Source organism: Triticum aestivum, chromosome 4D, assembly GCF_018294505.1.
Source record: "Triticum aestivum cultivar Chinese Spring chromosome 4D, IWGSC CS RefSeq v2.1, whole genome shotgun sequence".
NCBI lineage: Eukaryota > Viridiplantae > Streptophyta > Magnoliopsida > Poales > Poaceae > Triticum > Triticum aestivum.
The window spans coordinates 222,906,128-222,912,374 of NC_057805.1; the positions used below are offsets into that span (position 1 = coordinate 222,906,128).

The window sequence follows — 6,247 nt, forward strand, 5'->3', positions numbered from 1 at the left end:
CATTGCTGCAGATAATTAATCTCCAGTTGTGCTTCAATTGACAACTCAGCTGCTAATACCTTCAAATATTCTTTGGCTCCCCTTGTGTCGAATCTATAAATTTGGGTTGAATACTCTACCCTCGAAAACTGTTGCGATCCCCTATACTTGTGGGTTATCAAGGCCTTTTTGTGGCACCATTGCTGGGGAGCATAGCTATATTTGTTGAGTCACTTGGGATTATTATCATATTATCACTATGAAGAATCCGTAGGATGCTAAGACTAAGATATTTCCATCAAAGACGAGGGGAGGTACGGAACTGCCATCCAGTTCTGCTTTAGATTCACCTTCTGTTATAAGTAAACTTGCAACACCACCACATGCTATCAATTCTGCTATGTCGCAAGTTATTGATGATGCTACTTCTACTATGAATGATGCTTATGATGATGCTAGTACCTTGCTTGATAATGATGATGTGCCACTTGGTAAAATTCTTGATGAACAAATTGCTAGAGTAATACAACATGATGTTGTTCAATCTGATGATGAGCTTGAAACTGAAACTCTTGAAACACCTGCTAGAACTAGCCTTCCTAGATATGAATTGCCTAAGGTACCGGAAGGTTATGTTATGAATAAGGCGACAACTAGAGATATTCTTGCTTGTAAGGATAGAGATGATCTAGAGAAATTATCATGCAAGTATAAAGAAAAATATCTAAATGCTAGAATGAAATATGATCCTAAGTTTGCTACTTCATCTATCTTTATTTATGATAAGAATTATGAATTTTCTGTTGACCCAGAGTTAATTACTTTGGTTGAATCTTATCCTTTCCATGGTTATGAAATTGAAACTGTTGTGGCACATCTTACTAAGTTGAATGACATAGCCACCCTTTTTACTCATGATGAGAAAACCCGCTATTACTTTATTCTCAAATTATTTCCGTTCTCATTAAAGGGTGATGCTAAAGCTTGGTACAATACTCTTGCTCCTAGTTGTGTGCGTAGTCCCCAGGATATGATTTATTACTTCTCTGAAAAATATTTCCCTGCTCATAAGAAACAAGCTGCCTTACAGGAAATATTTAACTTTGTGCAAATTAAAGAAGACAGTCTCCCACAAGTTTGGGGGAGGCGTTGCCAATTATTTAATGCTTTTCCTGATCATTCTCTTAAGAAAAATGAAATACTTGATATCTTCTATAATGGACTAACAGATGCTTCTAGGGACTTCCTAGATAGTTGTGCTGGTTGTGTTTTCAGGGAACGAACTGTTGGGCAAGCTGAAGAATTATTGAATAACATATTGAAAAATTATGATGATTGGACTTTTCCTGAACCACCGCCTAAACCTACTCCGAAGAAGAGGGGTATATTATATCCCAGTCCTGAAGATATGCAAGAGGCAAAGAAATCTATGAAGGAAAAATGTATTAAAGCCGAGGATGTTAAAAATGTACCTTCCATTGAAGAAATACATGGGCTTAATACACCACCACTGCCTAAGGTGGTAGAGGTAAATTCTCTAATGAAGTTCAATGATAATGACAATCCTCACAATATGCATCTTAGCCAACGCCTTTATGAGTTTGAAAACTAAATTAGGAAACAAGATCACTTCAATGCAAATGTTATGAAACAATTGAAATATAATTCTGATATGATTGCTCGCTTGAGTGACTTGTTGTTTAGAATCTCAAATGATGTTAGAGGTGTTAGAAAACATGCTTCTATGGTCACTATGCCACAACACTTAAATAGGGGTTGTTAACTGCCGTGAGAAATACTAGATTAAAGGCAAATTAACTGCTGGGGATTGTTTTACTGCCGATAGAAGGATTCAATGGCAGATAAACTGCCGGGGGAATTTGAGCATGGCCCACCCGAGCGAGACTGTCCCCGTGGCGCGAGACTGAAATTACTCGGCCCAAACCCGCTGGCGCGAGGGACTGAAAATATTCACAGAAAAACGTTATAGGCGCCGCCCCCAGCAGTTCTGCCCCAAATCAAATCCTCCTCCCCATCTCAGCCCTCCCGTTGGACCGCCGCCACCGCTGATCCCCTCTGCCCTCTACATCCCCCTCCACCGCTAACCTGTTCAACCTCCACCAATATTAATGGTGCAGGCGCATCGAGGTCGACGTTGCCTCCCTCCACACCCATCTGGTGTGTGAGGTGGACATCGTCGTCCACCCTTGGGCTCTGGCATCGAGATTGGTCAACGCCGTCGGTGCTCGACGCTTGCCTCCCTCCCCAGCACCAGATCCGACGGCAGCACCGAGCCCCTCCATTGTGCCGCAAGCCCGCCGACGGCAATCACCAGAGGAAGCGGTGCTTCTTGGCTCCTCTACCATCTCTGGGTCATCGCGCCACCACCATGCCGCCACGCTCTACATCCCCGCGGACCTCCATCTGATGACCATGGGCGGGCTTCCTCCACCCCGACGGCGAGCGCAGTGCGTGCTCGTCACTATGCTGGTACAAAAGGCAGATCAGATCTGTCAAGGTGGAAACCAGATGCAGGTGAGTTTTCCTTCCTAAGGTTGTGAACCTCTCCTCTCCTTATGAGGAATCTTATACCGAGCACGCCCTTTATCAGTTCTCTCCTTTTTCCCGTGGCCCTCCTCATGGAGGATATGCCTTTGTGGGTTGCTATTGATAGATTTTCTGTTTACAGGTACTGAAGACATATAATGAATGTTGGGATCCTTTCCCCCTTGTCTTTGAAGGATTTGTGTGTAGAATAATGAGATGTATAGGGGGTTGAGTTACAGAGGGAGTTGCTATCATCAATTCATCATGCACATACCTGCTAGTTCTTTAATTCTCCTCATACTCACGTGATTAATCAAGTGCATGTTAAACATTTTTTACGTTTGTTTCAGTTATAGATGCTGCTCCTCTCTGAATAGGTGGCTGGAAGAACCCCTATCTTTAATTTTGCCTAAACTTGTAACAGGTTGTGGATTAATAAAGGTTACCTTTTCTGTAAAAAAATGTACGCTCAGTTGTGGACTGGACTGAAGTGCTTTCTGTAAAAACAAACTTCAAACTTCATACCTTGTTTTCATAATGTCAGAAAACTATTCTTGATGGTTTTGTAGGTTGATGGCGGATACTTGAGAGTATTTGGTTTATGTAACTTCTGAGCAGGTTCATTGATTCTAGAGTTGCGGCCTTCTGTTATGTGTAGATGTAAATGTAAAAGAAACAGTAAGTAATCTCCCTTTCTTTTCTTTTGTATTTGTTATGATTTTATATAACATGTCTTATTGCAGCTATGCATTGCCGCAATTGTACTGATCGCCTATGATAAAAAGGGAATAATATTTTGTCCAAAGTGAGTAGATGAGAGAATAATAATGCTTATTTTCTGACAAAAAAGTGGCTTCCGTAATAGCCTACAGTAGCTCTGGACTAAATTAGACGGGCGGTCTCTGCTACCTTGCAAGTCCCTGTGTAACCTCACATGAAAGTATACTCATTCACACGCTGCTATATTATCTCCTAATGCCTTCCCCTAATAACAGAGCCCATAATCAGTACATGTCAGGAATATGTCCTCATCTGTACACATAAATTTCTACTACTGTACATTGCATCTTATTTATTGTCTGCTTTCCTGGTCTAATGAACATGAATTGAAGTCCTGTTTTGGTTTGTTCTTAAATCTCACGTATGTACCTGAATACCATCTATGGTTTACTTTCTTAGATACATTGAATTTTAGTAAGTTTCATGGAAACAATTTTGCACATCTAAAGTATGGTGCGACCCCTTCTGATTGCTTTCCGCACTATTGTACATTTAAAACATGATTCATATATGATATTTTTCAATTTGTTATCCTCCCATAATCACCCAGTTAATGTATTCCACCATTAAAAGTATACCAAATGCTCTTTTATTACTGTATTTTACACTCTTGGGTACAACTTATTTGTTTTGTTGTCTTTACTAGGGAGATACTTCATTGTGCTGTTAAGTGATCAAAGTCAGCAGAATTCTTTTTTGTAACATTGTTCTCATCTTTGAACACATGTTGTTTCTTTTATGTTATGATTTTTTACAACGACACACATTAATTGACATATGATTTGTTAGCTTTCTATAACGTTTTAATTCTCTGAAATCAATTATTGCAAAGATTCATTGCTAGTGCTCCATGCTGTAAAGATTCAATGCTTTTAGTGGTTATATTAATCCAAAGTTTTCTTTAAATGGTTATCTCATTACATCCAGCATCTTCTGTTAGTTGTTTTTCATCTGTACCATCTTATCTGTTCAGGTTGGCATCACACTGGAAGATCTTATGGTTAACATGTAGTTGTACTAGTGAACTAGGCTGTCTACATGGTGATTCATTTGTTCATAGTGACAACACAATCTGGTGGGGTGAGGTTATCAATCTGTGATCTTTCAAGCATTGCAAGTTTGGTGCTCTTCTGCTGGCGACATGGGGCCATCTTTGAATAATGCAGTTTCACATGATGATGGCGAGTCTGATTTTCAGAACATCTCATGAAAATGGCAATGTCATTTGACAAACGGCTATGCTGAAATATACAGAAGTGTGAACATGCCATTGTTTCCTAGACATAGTTGTAGCCATATGTCAAGCTCAAACCGTTAGCGTAGCTTAGTTTGAAGACATGACATCTTATTGTCGCATGTAAATTATGTTTACCGATGTGGTTGGTTGCTATTGAACACATCTATGGATGTTGAAATCTTGAATTTTTAGTTTGAATGTGTTTCAGGTCTGCTATTGAATCTTGAGTGAAATGATGTACGATGCCTAGGCATATTGTGATTGGATACTAAATTGGGGATATGTTTCCTATAACAGAATAGATTGTTGGTGAAACAAAGCATGATGGCGTATTACCTGCCAGGCCAACTTGTTTGTGCTGGCAGTAAAACTGCCGGGAAATAAATGGGCCATGCCAACTTGTTTGTGCTGGCAGTAAAACTGTCGGGAAATAAATGGGCCATGGCAGATTAACTGCCGAGAGAAGTTTATCTGCCAGGACAAGTAAACCCCGGCAGCCATTCTCGTGGCTGTTCTATCTGCCGGGAGAACTACTATCCCGGCAGTTCACCTGCCCTTTAAAAAGACTTCTCCCAGCAGTTTTTCAGTCCTTACATCAGTGTTGTGGTGTAGTGGGTTCAAACTCAGCTAAAACAAGTTGCTAAATCTCAAAGAGAATTGCTAGATGAAATGAATAATAATATACATGACTTTGCTGTCAGAGTTACAACTAGAGGAGGTAAAATGACTCAGGAACCACTTTATCCTGAGGGACACCCAAAAAGAATTGAACAAGATTCACAAAGAGTTAACACCGATGCACCTAGTCCTTCTAGAAAGAAAAAGAAGAAGAAAAAGGATAGGACTTTGCATGCTTCTAGTGAAACTGAAATAGAAAAACCTCCTGATAATGATAATGAAACTTCTATCTCTGATGCTGAAACTCAATCTGGTAATGAACACTCACCTAGTGATAATGAAAAATATAATGATGAGGTTCATGAAGACACTCAACCAAATAATGAAAAAGAACCAGACAATGATGTTGAGATAGAACGACCTGTTGATCTTGATAACCCACAACCTAAGAATAAAAGGTATGATAAAAGAGATTACATTATTAGAAAACACGGTAAAGAAAGAGAACCGTGGGTTCAAAAGCCTATGCCTTTTCCACCTAAGTCAACTAAAAAGAAAGATGATGAAGAATTTGACCGCTTTGCAAAAATGCTGAGGCCAGTCTTTTTGCGTACTCGCTTGACTGAGATCTTGTAAATGCCTCCTTATGCACAGTATATGAAAGACATCACTAATAAGAGAAAAATACCGGAAGCTGAAATCTCCACTATGCTTGCTAATTATACTTTTAAAGATGGAGTACCTAAAAAACATGGAGATCCGGGAACACCAACTATACCTTGCTTCATCAAAAAGAATTATGTGAAAACTGCTTTGCACTACTAGGTAAAACCTTATACACAGAACTTTGGCAGTAGCGCTTGTTAAAAAATGGCGCTACTGCTAAATAGCAGTAGCGCGTGCAGGATAAACGCGCTGCAGACACAAACGTAGCAGTAGCGCGTCTACTTTTAAAAGCGCTACTACTAAAATTCTCACGACTAAGCCGATAGGCTACATATAGTAGTAGCGGTCTTCTAGAAAGAGCACTACCGCTAAGTTTATTTTAGCAGCGCGTTTACTGTGAAACGCGCTGCTGCTAATGAA

The 6,247-nt window shown here is 39.8% G+C and overlaps 1 long non-coding RNA gene across 1 annotated transcript; it reads left to right on the plus strand.

The window, feature by feature from the left end:
* The first annotated feature begins 2,119 nt into the window (after positions 1–2,119).
* LOC123099872 (uncharacterized) lies at positions 2,120–4,686 on the plus strand. Its single transcript, XR_006448272.1, has 3 exons — positions 2,120–2,514; positions 2,669–3,204; positions 4,280–4,686. It is a non-coding gene; the product is annotated as an uncharacterized lncRNA (long non-coding RNA).
* Positions 4,687–6,247: the final 1,561 nt, after the last annotated feature.